Source organism: Chiloscyllium plagiosum, unplaced genomic scaffold, assembly GCF_037043375.1.
Source record: "Chiloscyllium plagiosum isolate Xiang-an unplaced genomic scaffold, Cpla_swu_hap1 HiC_scaffold_7, whole genome shotgun sequence".
Lineage (NCBI taxonomy): Eukaryota > Metazoa > Chordata > Chondrichthyes > Orectolobiformes > Hemiscylliidae > Chiloscyllium > Chiloscyllium plagiosum.
This window is the reverse complement of record NW_028270145.1, coordinates 117,152,398-117,168,365: the sequence shown is the minus strand read 5'-3', so window position 1 is coordinate 117,168,365 and position 15,968 is coordinate 117,152,398. Positions and strand designations below refer to the sequence as shown.

General features: G+C 47.0%; 1 protein-coding gene across 1 annotated transcript in view; it reads right to left on the bottom strand.

Annotated features, from left to right (window-relative positions):
* The window catches only part of tns1b (tensin 1b), an 816,333-nt gene that overhangs the window by 735,870 nt on the left and 64,495 nt on the right, over positions 1-15,968 (bottom strand). The gene's annotated exons all lie outside the window — the stretch shown is intronic.

The window sequence follows — 15,968 nt, the reverse complement described above, 5'->3', positions numbered from 1 at the left end:
TTTTGTTCCTATGTTAGTGCAGTAAATGGCAACTTGTAAACTTTAAATTGTACCCATGTGACAATAAATCTAATTCTAATTTTAATTCAATGTGGTTGACTCACTGCCAACTGGGGCATTTAGGGTGGGCAGGAAATTTTGGACTAACCCGTGAGCCCCGAATCCTGTGAATGAATAAAATAATTTCAGATTGGGCTGAAGTCATGAGCTCAACCCCGCATTTTCAGAAGGATGCAGGAAATGAGAGGCAACTGAAATAATAGGCAGGAGCATGAGGGACTTCGGTCAACGCGGAGGGACTGGAAACCCCTGGATTAATTCTCCTAAGAGCAGAGCAGGTTAAAAGAGAGATTGAATTCGGTATTCAAAATCAAGACTAGTTCTGCTGGAGCAAATAAGGAGAAATTGATCCCAATTCAGACTGTAAGCAGTCCAGAGCTTTAAAGTGATTAACTACACAATGAGAGTTGAGAAATGGAAATTTCATTTGACACAGTGAGTTCCAAGAGTCATAGGAAACAGACCCTTCGGTCCAACCCGTCCATGCTGACCAGATATCCCGACCTAATCTAGTCCCATTTTCCAGTACCCGGCCCATATCCCTCCAAACCCTTCCTATTCATATACCCATCCTGATGCTTTTAAATGTTGCAATTGTACCAGCCTCCACTACACCCTCTGGTAGCTCATTCCATACAGGCACCATCTTCTGTGTGAAAAAGTTACCCATTGGGTCCTTTTTAATTCTTTCCTCTCTCACCTTAAACCTACACCCTCTAGTTTTGGACACACCTACTGTGGGAAAAAGACCTTGCCTATTTATGCTATCCATGCCCCTCATGATTTTATAAACCTCTATAAGGTCACCCCTCAGCCTCCGACGCTCAGGGAAAACAGCCCCAGCCTGTTCAGCCTCTCCCTATAGCTCAAACCCTCCAACCCTGGCAACATCCTTGTAAATCTTTTCTGAAACTTTTTAAGTTTCACAGCATCTTTCCTAAAGCAGTGAGACCAGAATTGAAGAGGAGAAAGTGAGGACTGCAGATGCTGAAACTCAGAGTCGAGACTGTGTTGCTGGAAAAGTGCAGCAGGTCAGGCAGCATCCGAGGAGCAGGAGAATCAATGATTCGGGCATAAACCCTTCATGCAGAATGGCTTCTTTCTCCTGCTCCTCAGATGCTGCCTGACCTGCTGTGCTTTTCCAGCACTACAGACCAGAATGTAGTATTCCAAAAGTGGCCTAACCAATGTTCTGTACAGTCACAACGTGACCTCCCAACTCCTATACTCAATGTACTGATCAATAAAGGCAAGCTGAACAGGCTGGGGCTGTTTTCCCTGGCGCGTCAGAGGCTGAGGGGTGACCTTATAGAGGGTTACAAAATTATGTGAGGCATGGATAGGATAAATAGGCAAAGTCTTTTCCCTGGGGTGGGGGCATCCAGAATTAGAGGGCATAGGTTTAGGGTGAGAGGGGAAAGATATAAAAGAGACCTAAGGGGCAATTTTTTCACACAGAGGGTGGTACGTTTATGGAATGAGCTGCCAGAGGAAGTGGTGGAGGCTGGTACAATTGCAACATTTAAGAGGCATTTGGATAGGTATATGAATAGGAAGGGTTTGGAGGGATATGGGCCGGGTGCTGGCAGGTGGGACTAGATTGGGTTGGGATATCTGGTCGGCATGGACGGGTTGGACCGAAGGGTCTGTTTCCAAGCTGTACATCTCTGTGACTCTTTGACTCTAAGTAATCTAAATGCCTTCTTCACTTGTTATGATCTGGGAGGCACTACCTGAAAGGCCAGTGAAAGCGGATTCAACAGGAACTTTCCACCCACCCCTCCAACCGTAACAAGGACAGAATACCCCCTGGTGCTCAGCTTCCACCCTACCCAACCTTCACATAAACCACATCATCTGATGACATTTCCGCCATCTCCAACCGGACCCCACCACCAGGGATATATTTCCCTCCCCACCCCTTTCCGCCTTCCGCAAAGACCGTTCCCTCCGTGACTACCTGGTCAGGTCCATGCCCCCCTACGACCCACCCTCCCGTCCTGGCACCTTCCCCTGCCACCGCAGGAACTGTAAAACCTGTGCCCACACCTCCTCCCTCACCTCTATCCAAGGCCCTAAAGGAGCCTTCCACATCCTTCAAAGTTTTACCTGCACATCCACTAATATCATTTATTGTATCCGTTGCTCCCGATACAGTCTCCTCTGCATTGGGGAGACTGGACGCCTCCTAGCAGAGCACTTTAGGGAACATCTCTGGGACACCCGCACCAATCAACCCCACCGCCCCATGGCCCATCGTTCCAACTCCCCCTCCCACTCTGCCAAGGATATGGAGGTCCTGGGCCTCCTTCACTACCGCTCCCTCACCACCCGACGCCTGGAGGAAGAACGCCACATCTTCCGCCTCAGAACACTTCAACCCCAGGGCATCAATGTGGACTTCAACAGTTTCCTCATTTCCCTCCCCCGACCTTACCACAGTTCCAAACTTCCAGCTCAGCACCGTCCCCATGACCTGTCCTACCTGCCTATCTTCCTTCTCACCTATCTACTCCACCCTCCTCCCTGGCCTATCACCTCCATCCCCACCCCCATTCACCTATTGTACTCTATGCTACTTTCTCCCCACCTTCACCCCCTTCTCATTTATCTCTTCACTCTGCAGGCTCTCTGCCTCTATTCCTGATGAAGGGCTTTTGCCCGAAACGTCGATTTTCCTGCTCCCCGGATGCTGCCTGACCTGCTGTGCTTTTCCAGCACCACTCTAATCTAGACTCTGGTTTCCAGCATCTGCAGTCCTTGTTTTTACCTGGGAATTTTCCAAAGGCAATTGGAAAAGTAAATGGATCTGCAGGGCAATGGAGCGTAGGACAAAGTGGATATCTCTTTCAAAGAGCAAGCATAGACATGATGGACCAACGGTCTCTTCCTATGCTGTGTCACTCTATAATTCAGATATAGAGACAGCAGCTGATACAATGTGCATCAACAGGAACACAGGAACCCATCCAATCAACTGATCAGTGCATTTCTCCCTTCAATTCCAAACATTGTCGCACCACTTCCTGAACATCAAAATCCTTGTAATTTATAACACATTTCAGTCCCTGCTGTTTTATCAGGAGCAAGTGCCTGTTACCTTATTGATAATACACATACCACCCTTCGTAATAAAATCTCCAACACACCTCCATCCCTGTTGTGTGATTTGAAATTGACCCTAGTTCCTACTCTGTTATCTATTCCACACTCTCAGTTTATCTTACATTATCTGATAAACACACTGCAGTCGCTGATACATTATCAGTAACACACTCTGGGCTCTGTTACTTTTGGCCTGTGATTTAACATGACATTACACTCTCAATCAGACTCTTGCCAGATCTGCATACACCCAGTTAAAATCAGAAATCCAGAGGTCATTGTAAATACTCCCTCACTCCTCTCAAGTACGCATCATTGAAATGCTCACAAATGGTAATGTTTAGAAATCCTTCATAAGAAATTCTCCTATGTTGCAGTATTGTATGGAACGCACCTCAAGTATACCTGTAGTAGGAATTTTTTAACTGTTCACATTCTCTGGCCCTGAAAAAAATAACTTTATAAATTGGAATGAATAGGAGTGAAAGGTAATCAGTTTACTTTACTACAGACCATAAGAATTCTTCAATACGATTTACTGCTTCTCTTGTTGATAAAGTCAGAAATAACACAACACCAGGTTATAGTCCAACAGGTTTATTTGAAATCACAAGCTTTCAGAGCGCTGCCCCTTCATCAGGTGAAGTGGAGGGAAGCACACAGCTATATGAAGGGACTATAACCTGGTGTCTTGTACTTCTGACTTTAACACCGGCACCTCCACATCACGGCTCTCCTGTCGATGACATGACTGTTGCTGGGCACCTGGAATCCTAGGAGTTGACACCTGATTCAAATTAAGGTCAAAGGTGAAACCCATGGGGCAGAGGACGTGAAATATTTCTGGGAAGCTTTCAATGAGGTCAATGGTTTTACCTTCACTGCTGACTACACATTTACGATCACTATCTGTTAAACACTCTCTCCATCATTCATTACCTATCAATTACTCTCATCTCTGTGACCTCACACATGACATACTGCAGTCCCTGGTTCATTAGCTATAACAGTAACCTCTAATTCTCCTTGAGCTACCTTCTTGAACCACTGCTGTACATTTTGGTATATGTTAGATTTTTAAAAGTCCCAAAGAACTGCGGATGCTGTAAATTAGAAACAAAATTTCTAATTTTTGCTGGAAAAGCTCAGCGGGTCTGGCAGCATCAGTAGACAGAAAGCAGGGTTAACATCTTGGGCCCATTTCCGAAGAAGGTTCACTGGATCCGAAACGTTAACTCTGTTTTCTCTCCACTGATCCTGCCAGTCCCGCTGAGCTTTTCCAGCAATTTCTGATTTTGTATAAAAAGATAGTTATACACCTATTTGTGTGGGTAGATGCAACCCGCCTTCCACACGCCGCCCCCCTCCTCCCCGCCAGTGCAATCAAGGAGGGGAATTCAGATAAAAGTGGATTAGTAAATGGATCAAGGGTTAGGGGGAGAAGGCAAGAGAATGCGGCTGAGAAACACCGGCCATGATCGAATGGTGGAGCAGACTTGATGGGCTGAATGGCCTAATTCTGCTCCTACTTCTTATAGTCTCATTGTGCGTTGTACACATTGGTGATGTGGAAAGTTAACTTTGGCAATATCAGCAATTCACTGTCAGGATGTTTATTTTTTCAACTGCAGACAGATTTGGGTCACAATAAACCGTTCTGAAATTCTCAGCAAATACAGTGAAGGGACAGTTTTTGTAAAGCCGCCAGTGACCATCCAAGTCTTCAGTGAGTGACAGATTCCTCCTCATTCTATGATCTGGGACTGTAGGACTGTTCAAGCTTCAGTGAAAGTCCCAACGGTGGTGCGTGCCTTTTGGCTTTGGAGGAGGTGAGCAAATTCTTCACATACTTTAGCACCTGCTGCAGTCTGAAATAACACTGTGTTCCTGTCTCCTGCTGCTGGATTAATAATGAATTTTTGGGATCGCTGAGAATATTGTCAGCAGTGTAGAACATCTCCAAGCACACAATACAGTATACCTCTCAGAGGACCCTGCAGTACAATCTCAGTCACCTGATAATACCTATTGATGCAGCCATCCACCAAGGTCAGTCCACACACACGCACATTTATCTAGACCGACATTTTAATTTTTTCCCTCACAGAGATAACCCTCACCAGTTTTACAGGAAGATTCTCCAACCCATATTTGATTAACCAGAAACACCTGCATTCCTACCTCATCTCCAGATTGTGATATCTAGTCAGAGTAAAAACACTGCTTGTGTAATTTTAGACTGGTACAAAGGTGAAATGAGATTAATCTGGTTTGACTGAATGTACATACATACACAAAACGACAACAGAAATTGCCAAAGAAACTCAGCAGGATCTGTCATCATCTGTTGGGACAGAAACAGAGTTGACATTTCAGAGTCCAGTGATTGTTCCTCTCTCTACGGATGCTGCCAAAACAGCTGAGTTTCTCCAGCACTTTCTGCTTTGGTTTCAGATTTCCAGCAACTGCAGCTCTCTGTTTTATTTTACATACATACTCAAATGGCCACAGGAAAGTTTCATTACAGACAGCACCTTCCAAACCCACACCCACTTCCATCGAGAAGGACAAGGGCAGCAAATACATGGGAACACCACCCCCTGCAAGTTCCCCTCCCAGCCCCTCACCATCCTGACTTGGAAATATATCGCCGTTCCTTCAGTGTCACTGGGTCAGAATCCTGGAATTCCCTCCCTAAGGGCATTGTGGGTCTACCCACAGCACATGGACTGCAGCGGTTCAAGAAGGCAGTTCACTCCCACCTTCTTGAGGGGCAACTAGGGATGGGCAATAAATGTTGGCCCAACTAGCAACCCCTAAGTCCCATAAGTGAATGAAAATGGATAAATTCAAATTCCTGATTAATTATCAATAACAGACTCTAATCCCTGTTAACATACTTCACTTACAGGTGCTGTTAGATGGTCAGTGCTGAGGGAGTGGTTTACTCAGGCAGGAACATGCCTTGTTAGCTGGAGACCTGAAACTGGGGCTTGATACCATGTTATGTGGGGACAAAACCCACCCTCTCCCTTTCCCACTTCCTGGAAAACATTTCGTTCTCAATTGGCACCAAAGCAGTTTCACCTGTTTTAGTGAACAACGTCAGTTTATGGGATTGAGCCAATTTGTATTTTCTACATTATAACAGGGACTACAATTCCTCCAAAGGATCTGCAGTATCCTGGGCTGCTGGAAGGTGTTTGGGAGAACCATAAGGCTTGGTGAGACTAAACTGCAGGACTCCATAACTGTCAGCTGTTAATGAGATCCTCTCTGGACTCGGGGATATATGGGGTGACATGTCCCCAGAGGACCCGGTACATTTAGCAAGGACACCTGATCCTCCTGATTTTCCTGATCTTCCTGACATTCCTGGTCTTCCTGACCTTCCTGGTCTTCCTGACAGATAATGACTAGCAGTCACTGCATGGATGCTGCAGGCTGGACATCAAAATGTGAATTGCAACTGTGCTCATTCCCTCCCTCACTCACTCAATCTCTCCATCTCACTCTTTCTTTGCTCATTCTCACCCAGTCTCTCCCTTTCATTCACTCACTCTCTTCCTTTCAATTTGTCTCACTCTGAGTCACTCCCCCATTTGCTGATTACCAATCTCTAACTCACTCTTACTTTCACTCTCTGTCTCACTCATTCTCACTGATTTGGTCACACAATCACCGGCGCTGTCTTTCTCTCATGTGCACTCATACACTCACTTTCACTCTTTCACTCTCAGTCTCTCCATCTCACGCTTGTTCACTCTCTCTTTCCCGCACACTGTTTCTCATTCATTGTCTTGCATTCAGTCTCTCCAAAAAGCTTTCGCTCACTCTCTGTATCTCTCCCACTCACTGTATCTCTCTCTCCCACTCTCTCTCTCATCCTCTATCTCTCACATTTGCCGTGTCTCACTCTCTGTATCTCTCTCACACTCTATCTGCATCTCAGTCTCACTCTGTATCTCACACCCTGTCAGTATCTCTCTCACACTCTATCTGTAATCATGCCCCCCCCCCCCCCCCAATCCCCACCCCACCCACCCTCTTACCTGCCTCCTGCAGTAGCACACCCTCAGGGCTGGGAAGCAGGACAGTAGGTACTTGCTCCAGCTGACCAGGGAAGCCAGGCACCAGCTCATTCCGGGCAGAAATCCTCCCTCTCCCAGATGTGAAGGAGCTGGGGTGGGAGGGAGCAGGGGCTGCCTCGTTGCCCCCCTCAGGGACAGGCGCAGGGTGATATCAGGAGCTCTCCCCAGGGGTAAGGGACCTGCTCCCGGTCTGGGGCTGTCTGTCAGTGAGTCCCTGCAGCTGAGTCCAGTCCCTGCAGCATTTGCCAGCACTGAATCCCACTGGAGGAGAGAGACAGCAGCTTCTCTCCTTTGCCTCAGTTCAGACTCTGTGACACACTCAGTTATCGATTAAAACTGAGCCACAAATCACCCGGCAATCCGTTATCTTTATTCCAGACTGAGAAAGGATCAGCTTTGAACTTAGTGAATATTCATCAGGAATGGGGTTTTACACACACAGGCACAGGTACACAGTCACACGCACACACAGACACACACACGCATGCGCACACACAGACACACACACACTCACAGGGAGGAAGGGGCTTGGGGTACCTGTCTCTGCCCCCAAGGTTACTGGCAGGCCCCAGTTGATAAACAACAAACTGCTCTCAAGGCAACAATTACCCTCAGTACCTCAGGACTCAAAAGTGGGGGGGAGCTGGAGTGGGTCAGAATTCCAGCTCCAGGTCACTGTCCACTGTCCCCCAGTAGTGGGGAGGGGGATATCAGTAAGTGATTACTTGTCACTATGTGAATAGGTGTTTAACCCTGTCAATGTACAACTTTACCAAGTAGGAGGCCATTCAGCCCCTCAAGCTTGCTCCACTATTCAACAAGATAATGGCGGAACTGATTTGCAGGCTCACCTCCACCTTCTTGCGTGGCCCTCCCTTGGTCAGGAATCTGCCAGCGTTCTGTACAATTGAAGTGATATCTCCCTGCTGCTATGTTCCTTTCTCCTTGCAACAAACCTGACCATTATCTCGTCTGGGGTCAAGATGTGACTCCAGCCCAACATCAATCTGGCCTATCCATAATTGTCCCAACAAGTGCTGAACAAGCCCCCCCCACAAGACATAAAACCACTTCAAAATAAGTCCAAGAGTCAGCAAGGCAGGTCACCACTCCCCTCTCTCAAAGATGGACAGGTGGATGAGCCCTGGCAGTGACTGGGTGAAAGTGAGGATGCAGAGGCTGGAGATCAGAGTCAAGATCAGAGAGGTGCTGGAAAAGCACAGCAGGTCAGGCAGCATCCGAGGAGCAGGAAAATCGACGTTTCGGGCAAAAGGCCTTCATCAGGAAGTGACTGCCATCTCTCCAGGATATATTTTAAATTAAAACTCAACCCAATCCTTGGTGAACAGATTCCTCCCCCCACATCTTTCCTACAGAATCAATGATAATTGTTGACTGTCTTTGAACAATAATCCCCACACACACCCTCTCCCCCCACCACATGCAGCTTTGATGTCTGAAGGGCCTTGATGTCTGAAGGGTTTGGAAGCTGATGCCTGAGGAGGGGTTGATTTGGAAAGGTACGTGATAATTTTCGGCCCATGATGTGGTGGACTGGGGTGGACAAAGTCAGAAGTCACACAACATCAAGTTATAGTCCAACAAGTTTATTTGAAATCATAAAGTGGTGAGGGAGCTACACTCTGAAAGCTCATGATTTCAAATAAACCTGTTGGACTGTAATCTGGTTTCATATGATTTTGTACCCAAATCCCCACGGTAACCCAATCACCTAGACCAGTAACCTAGCAAGAGTAGGTCAGAGGCTGGGAATACTGCGGAGAGTAACTCACCTCCTGACTCCCCAAAGCCTGTCCACCATCTACAAGACACAAGTCCGGAGTGTGATGGAATATTCCCCACTTGCTCTGGATGGGGGCAGCTCCAACAACACTCAAGAAGCTCAATACCATCCAGGACAAAGCAGCCGCTTGATTGGGACCACATCCACAAACACCCACTCCCTCCCCCACCCACACTCAGTAGCAGCAGTGTGTACCATCTACAAGATGCACTGCAGAAATTCACCAAAGATCCTCAGACAGCGCCTTCCAAACCCACACCCACTTCCATCGAGAAGGACAAGGGCAACAGATACATGGGAACACCACCCCCTGCAAGTTCCCCTCCGAGCCCCTCACCATCCTGACTTGGAAATATATCGCCGTTCCTTCAGTGTCACTGGGTCAGAATCCTGGAATTCCCCCCCTAAGGGCATTGTGGGTCTACCCACAGCACATGGACTGCAGCGGTTCAAGAAGGCAGCTCACCCCCACCTTCTCAAGGGGCAACTGGGGACGGGGCAATAAATGCTGGCCCAAGCAGTGATATCCACATCCCAGAAATGAAAACATTTTTTAAAAATGCTGAGAAGATGGCACTCCTCATGGGAGAGTGCAGGACCAGTGGGCATAAAGAGGCAACAATCAACGACTGAGGCAAGAAGGAATTTCTTCTTCCAGAGGTTTGAAAGACGATGGAACCCCTTGCCACAGGCAGCTGTGGGGGCACAGTCCTTGTGTATGTTTAAGGCTAAGGTATGCAGTGATGGGAACGGGCAGCTGGACCTCATAGGATCTGAGTTCCCTGATTGGGCTTGTTAATCTAGTCCAATCAGGGAGCCCTGGCTGACAGACAGAAACAGGAAGGTTCCCTCCAACCCTATTTTGATTTAGTCCCTACCCTCCCCCTCACTGTTTTGATCACACAGCACTGCCCTTTGATGTGAAGGGCAGTGTTTGTCACTGGCCATTCGGGTGTTTGCCTATTGTGAGAGAAAAAAAAAGAAACAGGAAGGTCAGAGGTTCTCTTCACTCTGTGAGCTGGCTCTGAAGAGGCAATATTCGAGTCAAGGACTCAAGTGATAGGTGACCTGGTGATGGGATACTGGCGCTGTGGTGTTACTTCAAGACAGGTAGATTCTTAATCACTGTGCAAATGACGGGCTACAGGTGAAGGGCAGGAAAATGGACAGGAAGAATGTCATATCAGCCATGATCCCATTGCATGGCAAAAAGCATTAACAGCATAGTCGTGTTCCTTTTTTTAATGGTTTTACACCTCAATAAACGCCCTGGGCAGTTTTGCACAATCTTTTCTTCTTTTTTATATCATCCATGTCTGATTTGACAAATTCCCACAGAAATTCAATCCCAAATTCTCTATTACTACTCTGCTCCGTCACCAGCACAGCTCTCATTGGAAAGAACTCAGTGTGCTCTTGAGAAGTTTAAATACATAGTTCAGGTCACAATTGTCAGGTTCCAAACTGTGGGCTCTTTACTGCTTAATCTCCTGAAAGGAAATTGGAATATTGCTTGCAATTCTGGTCTCCCTCCTATAGGAAGGATGTAGCAAAACTTGAAAGGGCTCAGAAAAGATTTACAAGGATGTGGCCAGGGTTGGAGGGTTTGAGCTATAGGAAGAGGCTGAACAGGCTGGGGTTGTTTTCCCAGGAGTGTCGGATGCTGAGGGGTGACCTGAAAGAGGTTTATCTATTGCCGTTCCTTCAGTGTCGCTGGGACAAAATCCTGGATTTCCCTCCTTAAGGACATTGTGGGTCTACCTACAGCACATGGACTGCAGCGTTCAACAGAGCAGTTCACCCCCACCTTCTCAATGTGGTCCTCTAACGATGCAGTCCTCCCTTCACAGCTGATCAACAAAAGTTTTGACATCTTTCAAATCCCCCTCCCCTCCCAAAACTTCTCCATCTCTCTCTCTCTCTCTTTCTCCCTTCAATATCTGTTGTTTCTCTTGCCTGTCACTGATCCAGGGATGCCATGGTAAAGTTCCTGTGTTGAACATGTGAAGGAAGACTCAGGATTGTGGTGGACAGGAGCTGCCCTCAGAGTGTGGACACGGATACAGGAGGTGAAGATAAAATCAAAGCTAAACCTATCAATGTGAAAGCAGTTCCCGTCCACAGACTTCACACCACAAATGGGTTAATAGATATCCCTTTCTTATTTCACTCTCGCTTTCTGTTGGTGTCAATGCCTGTCCTTGTTCCCAGCCATTTTGATAGTCTGCCTTTTTCTGTGCTCAGGGGATCCTGGAGCACTGGGGAACGAGTAACTGATTATCAAGCAGAATACTTTGTCCTTTCTCAATGATCCACAGCCCGGTTTGATTAATCACCGTCACTCTTTACAGAGAAAATATTTTTGCTGCGCATTTCTGAACATCAAGAGGATGCCAAGTCAATTTGCTTCACAAATAAATCACTCATGAAAAAAAGTCAAATCAGGAGAACCTAGGATTCGGAATCAGCCCGAATTAATTAATGCTGACGAGGGAAATCCAAAGGGACAGGAATATTAAATGAAAGCTAGGGACAGCACAGTGAGATCACACTGTGCCTTACACTGACTGACAGACACATCTCCTGGGAAATCAGAAGTGCCACTTTCAGACTCGATGTCACCAAATCTATTTAGGGGGCAATTAGGTAATTAAACTGTGAAACATCACAGCTTGCAGGTTGGCCAAACATGCCGTATTTAATTTGAGCAAAGTCATATGTATGAAGGAGAAAGCTGGAATTCACCCCTCATCATTCCAACAGACAACAGTGAGAATCAACAGAAATTTCTCTCACCAAACTAAACAAGGCAGGCTTAATTTGCGAAAGGAATTCCTTCACTGATCGTAGGTGTGGCTGGCTGAGCCAGCATTTATTACCCATCACTAATTGTCCCTTCAGAAGATGGTGAACAAGTGAGGACTGCAGATGCTGGAGGACTGAAAAGTGTGGTGCTGGAAAAGCACAGCCGCTCAGGCAGCATCTGAGGAACAGGAGAGTCGACATTTCGGACATAAGCCCATCATCAGGAATGTGGGGGGAGGGGTGGGGGGGGAGAGGGCTGAGAGATAAATAGGAGGGTGGGAAGGGGATGGGGTGAAGATAGCTGGGAAGGTAGGTGCAGGTGGGGCGTGATAGTGATAGGTCAGAGGAGAGGGTGGAGTGGATAGGTGGGAAGGAAGATGGACAGACAGGACAGTTCAGGAGGGCAGTGCCGAGTTGGGAGGGTTGGATCTGTGATAAGATGGGGGGAGGGGAGATGAGGAAACTGGTGAAGTCAACATTATTGCCGTGTGCCTGGAGGGTCCTAAGGCGGAAGATGAGGGATTCTTCCTCCATTTGTTAGTGGCTAGAATTTGGCGATGGAGGCAGCCCAGGACTTGCATGACCCTGGGAGAGTGGGAGGGGTTGTTTGATGCGTGTCTCTCAGAGATGTTCTCTGAAACGTTCCACAAGTTGGCGTCCTATCTCCCAAACGTAGAGGAGACCACATCGAGACCATTCCCTCTGTGACTCCCTCATTAGGTCCATGCTCCCTAACAACCCACACTCCACTCCTGGCACCTTCCCTTGCCACTACAAGAGGTATAAAACCTGTACCCACACCTTCCCCACACCATCCAAGGCTGAATTGGATCCTTCCAATTCCGGCAGAGATTTTTCTGGATGTCCCAGCACCTCATCTACTGTGTCCGTTGCTCTCAATGTGATCTCCTCCATATTGGGGAGATAGGATGCCAACTAACACTACCACCCACCCACCGGCATCTATCACCTTCCCAGCTACCTTCCCTCCACTCTCCTATTTATCTCTCAGATCCCCTCCCCCTCCCCTCCACATTCCAGGTGAAGTGCATATGCCTGAAATGTCCACTCTCCTGCTCCTTAGATGCTGCTTGACCTGCTGTGCTTTTCCAGCATCACACTATTTGACCTTGATAAGGTGGGGGTGAGTTGTCTTGTTGAACCGCTGCAGTCCCAGTGCTAGAAAATGGCCTTAGGGAAGGAATTCCAGGATTCTGACCCAGCAACACTGAAGGAACGGCAATATATTTCCAAGTCAGGATGGTGAGGGGCTTGGAGGGGAACTTGCAGGGGGTGGTGTTCCCATGTATCTGCTGCCTTTGTCCTTCTAGATGGAAGTGGTTGTGGGTTTGGAAGGTGCTGTCTGAGGGTCTTTGGTGAATTTCTGCAGTGCATCTTGTAGATGGTACATGCTGCTGCTACTGAGCGTGGGTGGTGAAGGGAGTGGGTGTTTGTGGGCGTGGTGCCAATCAAGCGGACTGCTTTGTAGTGCCATGTTTGCGTCTGTTTGCTAATCTTGGCTTTACAAATTTGGATTTGGAAACTGTTGTCAGAGAAGCCTTGGTGAGTTCCTGCTATGCATCCTACAGGTGTCACTGGGAAATGTTGGTGAAGGGAGTGAATGGTGAAGGTGGTGGGTAGGGTTCAAATCAACATCCTGATCAATCAGAACTAACCTGCCTGGATCAACATGTAAAGGAACCTGGCTGTTAACGGTAACGCGATACTGACCAGGTCATCAGTTACTATGATATTGATTGGGGTAGACATAGGGAGAATCCCCTGGCTGTCTGCTGAAAGTGGGGGGGTCAGAGAATCTCAGTCAATCAAACACACCAGACAGGGGCTTGGTTTAACATCTCATCTGAATAATCATACCACTAACAACTCATCATTCACTTGTCCTGCCCTGGTGGATTAGCCTTGAATTCAGTGTAGGAGCTCTAGTGGCAGATTGAAACTAACAAAGTTAGGGTTCAGTGTTGAGAATAGAAGACACTCTGAGTGATGGGAACTACATTCATGTGTTCTCAGAATTAAAGAATTTGGCCCATTGAGTCTCATCCATCATTCAATCATGGCTGAAATGCTCCTCACCCCCATTTTCCCATTTCCTCCACCACCAACGCTCAGTAGCAGCAGTGTGAACCATCTACAAGATGCACTGCAGAAATTCACCAAAGATCCTCAGACAGCACCTTCCAAACACATAACCACTTCCATCTAGAAGGACAAGGGCAGCAGATACATGGGAACACCACCCCCTGCAAGTTTCCCCTCCAAGCCCCTCACCATCCTGACTTCACCCCATAACCACTCATCCTATTAGCCTCAACCCATTACCAATTAAAAATCTGTCTCACTCCTCGTTAAATTTACTCATTGTCCCAGCATCCACCACACTGGAACTCCGTAGGCAAGTTGTTAGAGGAGATTCTGAGGGATAGGATTTACATGTGTTTGGAAAGACAAGGACTGATTAGGGATAGTCAGCATGGCTTTGTGCGTGGGAAATCAAATCTCACTAACATAAATTGTTTGAAGAAATGATAAAGCGGATTGTTGAAGGCAGAGTGGTGGACGTGATCTATACAAACTTCAGTAAGGTGTTCGACAAGTTTCTGCATGGTCAACTGGTTAACAAGGTTAGATCACACGGAATACAGGAAGTATTAGCCAATTAGACCACAAGAACTAGTTCGTAGGTCAGAGACACAGGGTAGTGGTGGAGGGTTGCGTTCTGGACTGGAGGCCTGTGACCAGTGATGTGCCACTAGGATCGGTGCTGGGTTCATTGTTTTTTGGCTTTTATATAAACGAGTTGGATGTGAATATAGGAGGCATGGTTAGTAGTTTTGCAGATGACACTGAAACTGGTGGTGTAGTGGGCAGCTAAAACGTGTACCTCAAAATACAACAGGATCTTGATCAGATGGGACAGTGGGCCAAGGAGTGGCAACTGGAGTATAATTTAGATTAATGCGAGGTGCTACATTTTGGAAAGGCAAATCTGGGCAAGACTTAGATACACTTAATGGTAAGGTCCTGGGGAATGTTGCCAAACAAAGAGATCTTAGGTCCTTAAAAGTGGAGTCACAGAGAGATAGGATAGTGAAGAAGGCGTTTGGTATGCTTGCCTTTATTGGTCAGTGCAAAGAGTATAGGAGTTGGGAGGTCATGTTGCAGGACATTGGTTAGGCCACTTCTGGAAAACTGTGTTCAGTTCTGGTCTCTCTGATATGGGAAAGATGTCATGAAACTTGAAAGGGTTCTGAAAATACTTACATGGATGTTGACAAGATAGGTGTTTTTGAACTATCGGGAGAAACTGAATAGGCTGGGCCTATTTTCCGTGGAACATTGGAGGCTGAGGGATGATCATATAAAAGTTTATAAAATCATGAGGGGCACAGCTAAGGTGAATACCCAAGGTCTTTTCCCCAGGATAGAGAGTACAAAACTAATGCACATAGGTTTAAGGTAAAAGGGGAAAGATTTAAAAGAGACCTTAGGGGCAACTTTTTCACACAGAGGGTGGTGCGTGTATGGAATGAGCTGCCAGAGGAAGTGTTGGAGGCTGGTACAGTTACAATGTTTGAAAGGTATCTGAATGGGTATGAGTAAGAAGCGTTTAGAGGGATTTGGGCCAAATGCTGGCAAATGGGACTAGATTAATTTAAGATATAAGGTCAGCATGGAACAGTTGGACCGAAGGGTCTGTTTCCATGCTGTACATCTCTATGGCTCTATAACGAGGGCATTCTTTGGCTCAACTCTCAGACAGGATCCTATCGCCCAGAACGTCCAGTCCATACAAGGCTCCCCAGCAGGTACCTCAGCCTCTACCTGACCACCGTTACTTAACTCACCCATTGTGAGACCCTACAATAGGGACCAGGGAGGGAGAAGCACTGACCCACTGGGCACAGGAGTGATAGGCAGTGAGGTGGGTGTGGGGGTGGGTGTTGAAATTAGTGGCAGGGGATACCCCATGATTATGTGGAGACAAGAAACATTCTGAGCAAATTTGCACAGCAGGTTTTGAGATGACCGATGAGAAATGACTTTAACCATGGTTGTTTATCAACACCATGGCAACAATT